The sequence below is a fragment of the Podarcis gaigeae genome, assembly GCF_964106915.1.
Source record: "Podarcis gaigeae genome assembly, chromosome: 10".
In the NCBI taxonomy this organism is placed as follows: Eukaryota; Metazoa; Chordata; class Lepidosauria; order Squamata; family Lacertidae; genus Podarcis; species Podarcis gaigeae.
In genome coordinates, this window is record NC_139686.1 from 41,229,830 (window position 1) to 41,246,263 (window position 16,434).

Genomic DNA, 16,434 nt, shown 5'->3' on the forward strand with positions numbered 1-16,434 from the left:
CACCTTGAACATGCCATAACTGGTTTCCATTGTGACCCATAAAAGGTTGTTGGCAGCATAATTGTGAAATGGGAGCACAGCTGAAAAGTAAATAGTCCTCTCACCAAAATTGTACCCCAAGCCTAATTTCAGCAGGGGCGGGGGAGAATGTGATAGAACCCTGCAGTGCCGGGGAAGGACCCATTATGCATACCAATTGTGAGAAACATCAGCAACAGCCTGGTTGAGGAATACAGGGAAAATAGGAAGCTGCTTTATACCACACCAAGCTGTCCATCCATCTTGCCCAGTCCTGCCTACTCTGACTGGCAGTGGCTCTTTGGGGTACTAGGCAGAGAGGTCTTTTGTATCACCCACTAACTGATCATTTTAACTGGAGATGTCAAGGATTGAAACTGCACGTTCTTAACCACTGAGCTATGCCCCCTCCCTCTCTGGGCAGTCACATCCAGGCTAGAATAGTTTCCTCTGAGACCAGTAATGCTAAGACATTAAGCACAGAGTTCCATTTGGGACATCTGAAAGCAAGATTACTATACAGTGGTACATCGGGTTAAGAACTTAATTCGTTCTGGAGGTCCATTCTTAACCTGAAACTGTTCTTAACCTGAGGTACCACTTTAGCTAATGGGGCCTCCCACTGCCGCCGTGCTGCCACCACGTGATTTCTGTTCTCAACCTGAAGCATCTGTAACCCGAGGTACCACTGTATACACCATTCAATAGTGCCTTTTTTGACTTCCACTAAGTGCAGCAGCTGAGACAGGAAGCCCACCCAGCAAGATAGTTGAATACCCCCCTTCCCCGGAAACGACTTGTCCATTGGGGCAGACCTGCAATGCTAGCTTCCTGGCAGCAAGTTTGATGCCATCAGCGAGGTTGATATGGTCTGTGCCAGCCTCTCCACAATCTTGCTCTTCTCCCCTTCTCTCCTGGTGAGTGGCAGCAATCCTGCTACCAGGAAGATGGCATTTCAACTCCCTCAAACAGCGCAATCCGTTTCTGAGTATCCTCACTGTCCATTTTGTTGGATTTTAGGCATGTTGTGTAATAGAAAAATATTAAATCTCTAATATTAAATAGCGACGACACAGCCAAAATATCTGTTCTGCATTAGGCACATCTCTAGCACTGAGTATGTTCCCATTAGAATGAGAAAAATGTGAATTCATTTTTTCTGGAAGTTTCATGTGACAGTATCCTTCTGCCAGGAACCATGTGAGAATGAGCAAATTCTCACACTTTTGTTCTCCTAAATAAGCACGTGCCTGAAGCATTTTAACAGCTGTATTAGCCTCCTAACATCAAACCTAGACATTCAAAACATTTTTAGGCATCAAATCTTCAAAAGGAGCAAATGCCACTTTAACACTTTGAGCAGGAATGTTAAAAACAGAGCCCAAGCTGAAGCAATTATTTTGTACATCGGCCTTCATCAACCTGGTGCCCTCCAGATGTTGCAGACTACAACTTCCATCAGGCCCAGCTCAAAACATCTGGAAGGCGGCAGGTTGATGCAGGTTGTTAAACATGTAGGCAGCATACAACAGGCAAATATACCTGACTTCTTGTTTCTCGTCACCCTTGAAAATGTGTAATAGTAATGGATTTCCTGTCTTTATATTGGAATGCTTTTAACAGGCAAATTTGAACTTCAGAGAAGGACATATATGAGACATCTGTAATAGCCAACACAAGTATATTGGGAGGAACACCCTAAAAAAAAGAAGGAAATGATGAGATATAGATGCATCAGTGTAAATCTGTCCATTTGTTAGTGAAATCTGAAAAATAATAATCTGATGCCTCCAAAAATTAGAATAGCTGCTTTGCTAGCAAACAACAAAAAGCCCTACTTAGAACAAAGATTCAGCCTAATGCAAATTAAAATGGATTTATTATCAATCCCTCAGAATCGGCTGTTCACATTAAAAATGAGAATTACAATAGGTCCTTGACTGCAGAGCAACATTATGCCAAGAATTAGTGTTCAGTTTTGTATGGGGTTATTAATATATTTTATTCAGAAATTTAGCAGGAGAAAGACCAAACAACTGGACGAAAAAGGAGAAAGACATTTTGGTGGCAAGGTTGAACCCTTCCAAGCACCGCAGCCACGACTTCAGGAATTGGACAGATCCCTCTTAATGAACAGTTTGTTCCTCTACAAGCCAGCTGGTGTGATCTGGGTGAGCAACATCCTTTTATAAGGTTACAGCTTTTAATAGCACTTTTGCGTTAAGCTAACATGCTCGGCACTTAACTCCAATAGTCACTAAACATTTTTACAAAGAAGCCAGTACCTTTTCTTCTAAGCTGAATAATATGTTTGTCAATATTTATAAGCAATGATTAATATATATGCAAATAGTATACATTTATTACCGCAGCTATTTTAAACAAGCAAGGCCAACTTGGGAGTATTATTTTCAGTACATTTAGTAAAAACAAATTAGAAGTCTGGAAAATCACAATCAAGCCAGATGGATTAGGTCCCTTAAAGCTTTCTCCCTTCATCTATGTGGCTTTCTTAGAACACTTTTCTTTCAGCACTTAATCAGGAAACTACCAAAAAGGAGAGACTTGTATATACACATCAGTACAGAAAACAGCATTCTAATTTCACTTTGTAAACCATTTTTAAAAATGAACCAAGATGCAATACAAGGCTGCTGAAAGCCTTAAGCAGTTTACCATGAAGATTTATTTGACCTCCATTGAGGTCTTTGACCTCTGTTTTCCCCTCTTATGACTTTGTTCTTTCCACTAAACACTTTACAAGTTCAAATGAAATAATTGTATTTTCAGCCTAGTACTATTATTTACCAGCTTTGATTTTTTTTAAAAAAAGGTGCAGGGGATGATCACGCACTCCCTGCTCCCTGGAGTGCCACCTGAACCCACTCACCTGCTCACACAAATGCACACATTCCCATTCAGCATAAGAAGGAGTGCTCTCTAGAGCACTTAACCCATTAAACATTAACATCAGCCAACAATTTCAGAAACTTGGAATATATATTTTGAGAGTGGCTAAAGTCCTCGTTTGTATCCACCAGGGTTTTGCACCAACGAAAAGTGTGTCTACTTGTGCAACTTAAGGCACCTGAGTTTTGCTTTAAAAAAAAACCCTACTCACTGCAGCCCCCTGGAACCCCTTAAAAATGCTCTAGTTGGGAGATCCTCTGGAAGGGTGTGGGTTAGGGTGCAAACAACTGCAGTCAGCAGAGGGGAATCAGCAAATCTAGATGCTGTTTGTCACATTAGCATAAGCACCTCCTTGCTACTGCAAAGCTACCATTAGAGTCAACCCCCTAAGACTAAGAGGTACACCTCAAAACCTGCAATCTGTATAAAACCAAGAACCCCTACATCACAATGATGAGTTCTAACTTTCTATCTGGCCAGGCAATGTTTGTGCTAGGTTTGTGAGTTTGTTATAGTTACTTGCAGAAGAGGTGAAGTAGCAAACATATTAACATAAGAAGATCCTGCTGGATTAGGTCAATGGCCCTTCTAAAGCAACATTCTGTTCTAACAGAGGCCAACAAGATGCTTGCAGAAAGCCAGCAAGCAGGACAGGAGTGCAACAGCACTCTGCCCACCTGCGATTCCCAGCAACTAGTATTGAGAAGAACACTGCCTCTAATAGTGAAGGTAGAACACAGCCATCACGGCTAATAGCCTCCACATCAAAGGGCAAAGTTGATAGACATTACAGCTTCATGACTATCCTATGGGTCCAGAGACCTTGCTCAACTGTATCAGCTGGCAGCAAACACCAGCAATTATATAGCTACAGTATAAACCAAAATACAGAACTTCCTAGATCTTATACCTCCATGACAGCAGTGGGGGACTAGGGGACATTTATATTTAAAAAGGTCCTCAGTAGCAGCAGCAGCAGCAAAAAATTGTCTCGTCCTTTGGAAGCGGTCACCAGTCTTGCTCTCCTATGGAGAAATAACATAACTAATCTTTGTATAAGGGGCAAACACAATTGTCATCAATGTAGATGAAGTTGCTATCGTCTATAAGGAAAAGACAGGCAACAAAGGAAGTTGTTGGCATCCGTTTGTCTCGAGAGATAATGGAGTGCACCTCTGGGCATGAAGTCAAACTGCTGGAGAATCACAGCACCTACAGTGGCTGTAGAGACCTATCCTATCTGCTTTTTTATTAGGTGGGATAACAAAGGAAGTATCCAACCTAATTTTTAAAAAGCAGGTAGGATTATTATTCCATGGAAAGCAGTTAAGAAAAAATTTTCACTGAAAGAATTAAATTTCAACCCCACTGTCTTCCTCTGTTTTGAGGTTTTCAGGTGGTAATTTATTCTCATTACACAAGAAAGTTGTTGGATAGGCATCATCAAGCCTGCACCAAAGTTATTATCCAACCAGATTTGTCTGAGTCACTCAGTCACACAAGTCAATTGTGTATCCCCATTTAACTATACTGTACTTCTCACTGTCTAATGTGTGTATACTTTACTGCTGCTTGTCCAAATGTATGGCCTCATGACATCAGGATTTTTACTGGAGTGTTACAGCAGATGAAAAAAACAATTACATGTATTTCACAAGCACATACACAAACTGTGTACATCTTGTGCCATGTCCCACTGAATTCTTTAGGACCACTTGTGAATACCCACTCATCAATGTATTCATTGTGCCTAGGGAGGAGATCTAAAATATGTGAATAGGCACTCTGGGTGCTGCCCCCATAATCCTTTGCATGCTTCCAAATCCTGAGTACAGAGCAGGAAGCACAGTAAGAACTTTTGTTGGCTGCAATCCTAGACCCAGCTACCTGGAAGCAAGTCCCATTGGACTCAATGAGACTTACTTCAGAGTAGATGGGGTTGCATTGCATGGTTAGATGGGTTGGCATTTAATAGAAAGGATGCAGCTGTTCAAAAATGGGGCTTTATTATTATGTTTTTATCAGTTATATTGCTGACTGCTTGACATGTGACTAATACCTACTGCAGTGTCTGTACCAGAAAAGGCAAAACGTAAAAGTGAATGACATAATATAAAAAACCAAAATGTTTCCAGAAGGCATATGGTCTGCATACATTTGCAAATAACACTGTATATACTCTCATTCTGTACTACAGATATGCAAAAGCTCTTAACTGAACTTTATAAAGATTTTATAATAGCAATCATAATACTACATTTGCCTTGTATATTAAATATGTTTCCTAGTTTGACATTGCCAAAAGGACATCAGTACATGTGTGTTTGCGAAGCACTGGGGATTCTAAAGTATCAGATAGTATCAGCTATTTAATAATTAGCTTGTTAAATAATTTTACTGTGTGCTGCTTTATTACTTAAGCATTTTTCTCTCAGTGGCAACTCTGGCTGAAGGAGAAGTGGACTACAGGTTTCTCGAGTATCTACACATTCAAGAAGTGAGAGGCAGAGCTCCCCCTAGAAGAGAAAATAAGTAATTCCCCGTGGATGTCACTTAAAGGAACTGGTTAAAACCAAACAAAAAATGACAGATAAGAAATGCTAAAAATTATAGAGCAATTTTAAACCAATCTACTTAAAACTGATATTGTCTGAGAGGTTTGGGTCGCAATCCTCAAAACAGTTTTTTCTAGAGTAAGCTCACCATGGTCAATGGGACTACCGCTAATGAAAACTGGGATGGAAAGCTGAAATGCTTTTATCATTATACGGTATGTTACAAAGAAAAACCCAAACACGCATAGCTGTTTCAAACTGAAATGCACACAAGACCTGTGCATTTGTAAAACTCCCACTTCTGTTATGAACTCTGCAAAAGATTACATTTTGTTTGAGTGATAACTTTTTCACACAATGACCTCTCTTCAAATCCACCTAAATCCTAGGCAATGGGAAGATTTAGAATCTAAAATTTAGATGGACTGCATATTAGTACTGTGTCTATCTGGTAGCTTTGCATCAAAATAATCGTTGAAGGTGCCCTTAAAAAAAATCATGCAGACTCCATATTTTTTGCAAGTGTTATGCTTCTATACAAGAAACAATATTATTTGGTTTTTAAAAAATCCCCTCCAACTGACTGACGCATAGCATGAAAATAAGACTTATCTTCAGCTGCTCAGATTACGTTTGTACATAAAAATCCCCAAAATATTTGCTTACATAATACTGTATTTAGTCACTTAAACAATTTAAGGTGAAGCATTCTTTATAAATACCATAGGTACATACACGTCCACACATTATTTCAAAAGCTTTTCGTGTACGAATTTCTAAGAAATTAAGCTGTTCTGGATACAGAATAATACTCAAACAAACAAATCTTTTAGAGGACCAACAAAATGCAAATTACTGCCATTCCTCTACATGCCTACTCAGAAGTAAGTACTATTAAGTTAATGGGGCTTACATCTCGGTAAGTAGGTAGAGAATTGCAGCTTTATTCATACATTTTTTACGTCTTGAATTGTATACTAAGGTCACAGAGTCTACAACTCTGAGAAATATATATAGTATTATCAGGGTGGGGGGGAGTCACCATTAGAATACTAGACATAGTGCCTTGGCTGGAAAAAAATATATAGTCATCATCAATATTTAGCAACACATAGAACTCAACTTTCATAATATCTTATGGGAGTATTTGTACACTTGCTTGTTGAGTATTTTAACACTTCAGTCTCAGAATACTGTATGTCTCAAATAATAAAACTGAGTTTGCTGTTTTTTAATCCTCATTTATCATTGTATAAACAAAAAAAGGCTACATGAACAAATGTTTCAATTTCCATCTAAAGCCACATCAATCATATCGGGGCTTCGAGAAGGGTAACTTGTAAAACATGTCTTTAAAAATTCTGCACAATATTTGTAATAAACTGTATAAATCCATCAATTACCATTAACCTTGATTTGGTTATTAGTATTATTCTAGTAACTGGACAAATATGTATATACTTTTCTCAGCTCTCCATCAAGTAGTCCCCTTCTACCTCTGTATCTCTCCAACAACCTTTGCTACAAACTCCATGCAAGATATTTCAGCAGTCTTACAAACCATCAACATACAATACAGCTTTATCCCATAATTCTTGTTATATATTTGATATGAACAACTGTCAGATGGGTTAAGCATGACATATTTTGTATTTGCTTAGTGGGAAGGGGGAGAGAAGAGTCAGGCTTTGAACTGTGGGATCAAACTCCTAATTCTGGCATAAAATCCCTTAAAACAGAGCTAGCAGGTTGTCATCATTCATTAACAAAGCTCACTTAAGCGCTCTTTTAATGTGTAGGAAGATTAGGTTGGAATGAAATAGCTACAGAGAAGCATTTCGTGCTTTTGCAACTGCAACAGACTCATAATTTCCAACAGCATGCCATTATCCTATGTCCTGTGGCTCTATTTCAAAATTTGTTCTGTTCACAGTATCTGTCTCCTGTTATAGTTTTTACTAGAAACAAATTAGGTTCGAAGACCTCTTATAATGGAGTAGACTCGTTGACAATTCAATGGAAATACACCAGTGCAGATGAGTACTGTGGGTGACTCCCCACTCTACTTCTCAATTCTCAAGTCATGTATGTTTCACACATTCCAAGGTACCAGAACAAAGTAATATGCTACCTTAATCTAGACCTCACCCTAGGCAGACACTTCTTTCCCCCAGACTAAAACAGCAACAACTCCTAAATGTCTCCCTAGACATAAAACTAGGTCAGGTGTAAATAAGAAAAAGTCTTGCAGCACCTTAAATATTCTAGCCTTCACGGTGCCACAAGACTTTTCATTGCTTTTGCCACAATAGATGAGCATAGCTATCCCTCTGGAATAGATCAGGTGTACTTATTCATTTGAGACACTGTATTTCTTAGCAATCTGAAGTCTCCTGAAGGTTTTGCTTTCTGTCTCCATTCCAGCATAATGAATGGATGTCAAACATACACATATTTAGCCGATATAATTCACTGCCAGCACAGCTAGATGATATCTCTTTAAAACATCAAGTTTCAGCTGCTGTGGTTTTAAACGTAGGATTTAAGATTAACCCTGTGAGGCTTTCTGTTGACTCAACCGAACGTCTGTCCTTATAATCTGTTTGTTATATCCGATTTAGAATTAAAAATAACTCTTGCCATTAACAATAGTCAAGAAGACACAGAGAATCTGGGCAAAACTAGGACAGCTTTTCATCGGCTCGAAATGTGGTTGCACAAATAAGGCTCATGCTGTGGGGTTAAAACACCTAAGTATCTAAAACGACTATATACTGGCTGACCTCTGAAGGGAACCCAGAGTGTTTGAAAAACATGGAAACAGCTGCTGAAATATGGCATTTTCTACTAAAATTCACAAGGTCAGATGCACAGAGGTCCGTTTCTCTCCTCCAGTCACAAATCAACATTAAGAAAACAAAACTTGACATCTCCCATGACAATTGGAAGGAAAGATTTATTAGAATGCTAATACCGTCTACAGATTGTGGCCGTGTATTTTTGTTCTCTGCTCATTTAGAACTCTACTTGGAAAGCTTTCCAGTTGCATTTACCTAGGGACTTCTTCCTACCACTTCCCATCTGACAGAAATCACTCAGCTGGGTCTGATGAATAATGGTAAAAGGCAGCTTGTATCAGCAATGATTGAATTACAGAATGCTGAAGATTACAGAATGCTATGAAGCCTCATTCCAATGAGTTTGCTTAATTTACGTACTATACTCCAGTAAGCAGCTTGATGTCTTTATAAGAAAACATCAAGAGACACCGTATTATTAAGGGAGAAAATAACCAATTCCATAACTTTTTTTTACTTCTTTAACTTTTTGTTAACATGCAAGTAAGCATACATGCATTTTGTTTTTAACCACACCACTAACACCATATGGCATGGATATATTATCAACAGGCCATTATAAATTGCACCAAGACGAAGCAAAAAGACTAAGAAAACTATGAAGGAGAAATAAAGGGGCATGCTTAATGTAAATACAAATTTTAAGATCTTACAAGGAAGGGTAGATCAGAGAGCCATGACAATCAGTATTTTCAAAAGCATCACTTTAGTCATGTGCCATTACCACAACCATCACAACCAAAACCTTGCCCGTCCTTTAGGGAATACTGCCGGAGAATAACACCTATTTCTGTATCAAAGCTTACAATGCTGTGCATCAGAAAGGATGCAACTGAAATCTTAAGCTGCTAATCAAACATATTGGGGGTTGAGGGTTGGTTGGTTTTGTACCTGATGTTGGAAATTGTTGATGCAGAAACTCTTTCTTTATCAAATAATCAATGGTTAGGAGAAGAGATGTGAAATCAGAGGGGTCGACACTTTAAAAATGAACTGCAATTAACTTTCCCCCCCCCCAAAACACCCCCTTTGTTGTTGTTGTTCCCTCGGGGAAAAGGAAAACAAGTAGCAAACAGATCCTTTCGGAAGCTGATTCCCCTTCAACCCGTCAGCAGGAGCTTTGAAGATCTGCTTCCTGCCTTATAAGCAGTTTCATTGCTTTGGACACTGCTTTGAGCCTGTTTCCGTCACTGGGTTGCAGGCAGGATTCATTGCCCCCCCCGTCCGCCCCACGTCTCCTCCCCTCCCCCTCTTTCCATTTCACCCCATGTCACCCACCAGCTGACTTTTCCTCCAGAAGAGAAACAGTAGGTGGGTGGAGGGCTTTTCGGAGCGGAGTGGGTGGAGATTGTCAGACGTCCACCCAGCCCAGCTTCACCCCACCGTTCTCTCCGCCGTTGCTTCCCCCAAGTCAGCAGCCAGGGGCCAAACTGCTTTCCCAGGGTCTGAGGGAGAAACATGTGCTGCCCCCCCCCCGCCCCAGCCAGTCGCCCTTTCCAGAGAGAGGCCACCCGGGTGCTCCTCCTCAGCCTGGTTCCCAGCTTCCTTCTCTCTCCACAGACACGAGACACGACGCACACACAAACACACACTCCGAGAGACCCCGGCCGAGCCAGGAGGCGGGAGGGAGCCGCCAAGAAGCCCCTCCAAGCAGCAGCAGCAGCAAGCAATGCCGCTCCACGCTCGCTGCCTTACCTGGCAACCGGCGAAGCGGGCGCGCTCTGTCCTTCAGAGCCTTGCTCTCTCTCTCTCTCTCTCCCTCGCGCGCTGCGCCTCTCCCGGGATGGCAGACTTCAATAACAAAGCCCCGCCAAAATAATAATGGCACTCAAAAGTGTGCGGGGACGCCAGTCACCTCCCACACACCCCGCGCGCGCACGCACGCACACCGGCGCCAGGAGCAGGTCCGCGTAGTGTCCCCCCTCCCTCCCCTCCCCGGCTCGCAGCGAGCTGGGCTTTGCGTTGGGGGTTAAGTTTCAGCCGCTGCTGGCAGGCAGGCAGGCAGGCAGGCAGGCAGGCAGGCTGGCTAGGAGGAGGGGGAGGAGAGGCGCCGGGCGGGGAGGGGGGCCGGGCCGAGCCGAGGCCGGAGCATCACGGGCTCTGCAGCTTCTCCAGGAATCCCTCCACAGCGAGGCAGGAGCATCATCGCCCAGCCGCCGCGGCCCCATTGGCCGGGAGGCGGGGCTTACTCGCCGCGCGGCCAATCCGCCGGCCGGATTCCTAGGTGGGGCTTTGCTTAGGCGGCAGCTGCGCCCATCCCATGGCTACGTTCGCCTTTCCATTGCTCTGCTCTCGCCTTCCCCCGCCTCCGCCCAGCAGCCCAGCGCTCCCTTCCAGCGGGGAGATGCTGGGGGGGGGGGGCTGGGGAGGGAGTTCCCTGCGAATGACAACCAAGGACATCAAACTGGTCTTTGGAATTGTCAAAGGGTGTGTGTGTGTGTGTGTGTGTGTGTGTGTGTGTGTGAGAGAGAGAGAGAGAGAGAGAGAGAGAGAGAGAGAGAGAGAGAGACTGGGTGTTTGTGTCCCAGAACCTCTCTCTCTCCACCTTAAGCTCAAGCTCTGCAATGGAAAGGCAGTCGCCCGGGTGACCTGATTTTCTTTCTCTTTCCCTCTCTCTCTCTCTCTCTCTCTCTCTCCACGTACCCCTCCGCCCTCTTCTCTATCTCCCACTCCCCGCCCGCCCCTAAATCTCAGGCAATTTACAGCATGGCATTTTCACACCAACAAAAGAGAGGCATCGAAAGGGAGCTGCAGGAGCTGCGGAGGGGAGGGGCAAATTGAAAGCAAAACCTCCTCACCCCCCCCCAAAAAAAAACAAGTAAGGGGCTACCTCTTTTCCTGTACGCTGAGGCTACCGAAGCTGATCATGCATTCATGATTTATTTATTTATTAAAAGCCATCTTTTTTCCTTTGCAATACTACAGGGATTTGCCTGAGCTAAGGGGGAAAACACCCTCTCTCGCTGTCTCTCGCATTATCTTTCTCCCACAATCTTTCTCTAGCCATAGTAAAACTAATCTCGATCTGAATTGTATGGACTTTATAGCATTCAGGGTTGAAGTAAGGTAGAAAGCGTAGTTTTCAGAGGTCTTTACAGCTTGTGTTCATTATGAATCGATCAGATAATTGCTCTGTAACAACACGTTCGGTTAAGCACATTTTTGTTTTCTTTTTAGTGGGTTACAAGTGTCCAATTAAGCTATGAACTGGAGCTACCCTAAAGCTCTGAGGAAGTAGGCAACTGTAACTAGTAAAAATGACTACATAAACTGAAACATTTAAAATGTTATGCTACGTTTTTGCCATGGGGCATCATAGTCAAAACTGTCATTTGGGTAGCTGCTCCTAATCTATCAGCATCCAGAGCTGTATCATCTGGGACTGCACGTGTGAATGCATGCACTATCCTCTTTCAGTTCTGCCACAAAGTTATAATCTAAAATTAGAATTTCTAGTGTTCTACTTTCTAAAAGTTGTGACTAGTCAAATGTTACATGCCAGACACATGACTTACATTATAGAGGCCACCAACCTCCTATGTACTATGTCCATCCCATTTCAATGAGAGAATTTGCAACATGTGGACTGAGGTGTATAGTGGCAGTAGAAATTTGAACTGTTTGATAGCCTTTGTGGAAAACTTTCCATCTACCAACAGTAATAAGAAACTGTCCTATAAATCAAATGAATGGCCCATTCTATTATCCCTGATAGACAGCAGCCTCCAAGGACTTTCTGGGTTAATTTTTCCAACCCTTCCTAGCTGCAAACTTGGGTGTGTCAGGAGCCTCTGAGGTGATTCTCATCTCTTTGCCCATCCAAACCCACCTGCCCCTTCTAGACACTATAAAAATAGCTAATTTTGAACATACTTATCTCTGCCTGAAGAGTTCTCCAAGCCATGCCATGGTGGTCTATGCACCACACTGCATGTAAGAAGGATGCTGTCCACTGAGTAAGTGCTGAAAACTCACTTGAATTACACTTCTCTAGGATCAGTTAGAAAAGCAATGCTATCCTTTGTTTCCAACTCAACTTGCTATTTTTTCTATTTATCTGAAGTCTTTAATTTAAAAATATTTCAAAATAAGAGGGCTGCATATGATTGAACCACAAAACGACAGTGGGTGTAGTCCAACATTGGACATACTCAGAGTGGACTTACTGAAACCAATGGGCTTAGGTTAGTTAAGTCCATTGATTTCAAAGGGGTTACTTCAAATATGATTAATATAGTGATCATCCAGGAAGAATATCACACTAGACATTAAGTTATACTAAGAAAATGTTTCAGCACCCAACTTAATAATGAGATTATGAGTACAGTTCAGGAAGAGAAGGGATACCTATGATGTTAAAAGCTTTGAATATGCATTCTGGATAGTTTCACAAGTTCTTAAAAAATCCCCTACATGAAGGATGCATAAAGAACTAAATACTTTGCTTTTCACACTTCAGTATAATGTGCAAAACAGTGGCCTGTTGATTTTCCATGTGATGAGATACATAAACTCCATAGACACACAGCATTTGCATACATCATCACAATGGAGATGCACAAATCACTGCTTCCCACATCACACTAGAAGGGAAGAGGAGGAACTTCACATTCTCTACTGGTGCTTCATTGTAACATACAAAGTCACACACGCACACTACACTTTTTAAAAGCATACCCTTTCTCCATATTATCACACGCCCTTTAAAATATTGTGCTTTCCCCAAACATTTCCTTTCTTTTGAGAGTATTGTTAAGGTTGCTGAGGATATGTGCTGTAGCAATTTATGGTTATGATTATGATTAAAGTTATGACCCACCCTTCATCAGCAGATCCCAATACAGGTTACAACAATTTAAAGTTCATGATTTTAAAAAGGTTGAAACTGATCACAGTTGCAAGTATAGGGTGAGTCTGGAAAACTCGCATCTCAGGTGTCAAAAGCCAGGGTAAAGAAGTGCATCTGGATTTAAATATTTCCAGGGTGATATTTCCAGTGCAGTCAAGGCAAAATCATGTCATCATGTGTTACCAAAGGAAGTGTTAAATAAAAAATGACAATGGTTGCATCCCTATGCAAGCATACCTGAGTATAATCCACTGAACTCTATCTGAAATCTTTGGGACTTCCAAACAGACATGCACAGAATTGAATTGTGTGTTGCCAGATGTTCTTGCTTTTGATAGAAAGCACTACTGTTACCATGATTATTTTATTCCTGTGCTACTAATTTCAGATACCAGCTGCAGTGTTGATATTACAGTACTAGTATTTCATATTTATTAATGACGGCTCCCACATTTCATTCACTGAAGGATTCTGTAAAGAAGTGATGCACAACAAGAAGGTGGTGGATGACAAATCACAGAACTCAAAAAGCCTATACAGTATACCTAAATTAATTAATTGCATGTACCTATTTTTAGGAAGTAATGCAGACAGACAAATATATATACTTTCTTAACCTGGTGGTGTTTCTCAATGTATTATACCCTGCCTTGAGTGATGTCATAATGGCAATCAGAATCCTTGGTGCTGTTTCTTAACAGGACTTTCTATAAGACCTGTGGCATAGTTTTCAGAAGTGCTTATATTGAATCAAGTATTCAATATTTCAGCCTAGTTGCAAAAGTGGAACATGGATTAATTTCTCAGAGGAAAGCATTGAAAGTATATTTTTTATAATGGATGCATATTGATGATTAGAAAGGTTCAGAGTGCCTTCACCTTGATTCCCATGGAGCTTTCCTTGATAACTGCCAGCAGTCTTGTAACACACATTCGGTCCATTTCCATTGGCTGTGTCCATTCATTTTTCTGCCTTTATGTTATAAAAATCATACTTTTGATTTTGCTACGGTGTCTGTTACTAATGCCAGCTTTGCACTGAGATAATGTACATGTGATGTTATGCGCTCACAGAAGCACAATAGAAAACAAGGCAACACCAGCAACCCATCTCACTGTGTTCATGGCAAGACCCCCAGAGCCCAAGTGTAGTCCTTGAGCCAGATCACAACACAGGCATCATTGTCCCCAGGGAATTAACACTCCCTTGAGCCTGCTTGCTACAGCAGCACCAGTTCAGACTGAGCCTTCGATAGAACAAGTTGTCTGGCTCTGTCCAGGGTCCTGAACATTCGGCATCTGTCTTTGTTCATCTTAGACTGATATGTTAGCTGTGGCTAGGCCTGGAAAACTGATCTGGTCACAGCTATCCAAGTCCAAATAGCATCTAGACAGGGCTACTGAAAAGTGCTCTGTGAATGACTGACCTTGAAGGCTATGCAAAAACCACAACTAGTGCAAATAGCATCTATGTTGCTAACTGGCTGAAGCATTGGGGAGCATATCGTGTCAGTTTCCTAAAAGAGCTACAGTGGCTACTACTTTTAATGTTTAATACCCTAAATGGCTTGGAACCAGATTAACTTATGAACTGCCTTCTTTACACAAACTTGGTAATATATTCAGATATTATCTTGGTTCCTCTGCCATCAAAGGTGAGGTGTGTGCTTTTCTGTTTTGTCCACACTTCTGGTCCCTCAGCTCTGGAATCCCCCCTTCTTAGTTTATCTTATGCTGGCATTGTGCCCCTCTTCTTCATTGCCAGATTGCATTGTTCTTATACTTTTATTGGCTTTATTGATTTTTAATTTATTTCTTTGAGTTGGTCTGCAAATCCTGGTGGGTTTGAGCAGTGAGACATTAAATGTTCACATAAATAGAACCCAGTGCCTTAAGCAGTGTGTTCCCCAGCTGGCATTTATATAAAGCTGTTCACATGCTCTCATTGGCTGCAAATGAAGAAGGGGCTGAGGTGCTGGGCAGTCATTGTTGACTCTCCATTAACAGGGACCACCTCTTTTGAATCATATGGAATGATAGAATTGTAGAATTGAAAGTGTCCACAAGGATCATCTAGTCCAACACCCTTCAACAACAGCCTAACATTACACTGTCTCTGTGGATGGTGAAGGAGCAAAAGTTTCTAAGTCCCATTCTCCCATCTCACCCAACTCCAGGAACAATCTGATTAGGATCAGGGCAGCAATGCATAAGGAGGAGTTTAACTCTCACTCTGTGTTGTGGTCTCAATGAAAATTACTTCCCTTCACCCCAAAGCTGCTATTTGCCTCAGGAGGAAATCTGCCTCTGGCACTGAACACATTCTGATGTTCTGCTTCCTACCCCAATTCCAGGCCTCTTTCTCATTTCTGTGTTTATCTTTATTTCAAGGCTTGTGTTTTTGAAAGCTGAGAGGCCTGCTTATTTCATAACAGCAGTGCAATCAGCTTTCAGCTCAGGAAGAAAAAAAATGCAAGAGAGATAATGTGTGTGTGTGTGTGTGTGTGTTTTCCTGGAGTTTAGACAAACTGATATTTACTGATGGAATTAAAATGCAGCATCACCCCCACCTCTACCCTGTGTTAATGAAAACTTACAAGCCATTTTGTTTTCCTCAGGACTATCTTCAAAGAGATCTTTTTTGCCAAATAAGTATGCAATAAAACTCTGGGGGATGAATACCTAAAACAAATACCATGTTAAAGTGATAACCTCAGGAAGCATAGCTATTTGTCTACTTCCTAGCGCTAATCTGATCAGCGCTCCTTCCAGTGCATGTTTAAACATTGCTGCAGGCTCCTATGTTAAGATTCTTGGCTTAGCAAACTAGGCTTTAATTTTTCTAAGGACATGATAGGACATAGTTTAAAAGCTATCAAACAGGGGTGCAAAAAGCCCAGACTGTTTAGCTCTTTTTATTTAAAGACTGTGCTATCCGCAGGAGAAAGTTCATAGGTAATAAACTCTCCTAAAATTTAATAATACTGTACAAGTATAAAGAACAGGAAATGAAAGATACAGCTCTTATTCAAGCCTTATATAAAAAAATGAGATTTGTAATATGCTGAATAGGAATCCTTGAGGATATTCTGATTTCAGTGAATATATCATTCAGACTACATAGGCATTACACACATTGTATTCTATCACCACCTCAGATTCATGCTGGCCAATAGTAAAGTGACCATCACCACTAATTGCTCCTGAAATGAGATAGATACAAATCCAAGAAGCTATGCTCTAT

General features: G+C 41.4%; 1 protein-coding gene across 4 annotated transcripts in view; it reads right to left on the reverse strand.

The window, feature by feature from the left end:
• SYT1 (synaptotagmin 1) overlaps positions 1 to 10,451 on the reverse strand; it is a 326,137-nt gene extending 315,686 nt beyond the window's left edge. Inside the window, exon 1 of one of the 4 annotated variants that reach the window (XM_083699415.1) lies at positions 10,037 to 10,451. The gene's annotated coding sequence lies outside the window, so the exon portion shown is untranslated. Of the gene's footprint in view, positions 1 to 9,232; positions 9,504 to 9,619; positions 9,746 to 10,036 lie in introns of those variants that run through there. The other 3 variants (XM_083699412.1, XM_083699414.1, XM_083699413.1) reach the window with 3 other exon arrangements.
• Positions 10,452 to 16,434: the final 5,983 nt, after the last annotated feature.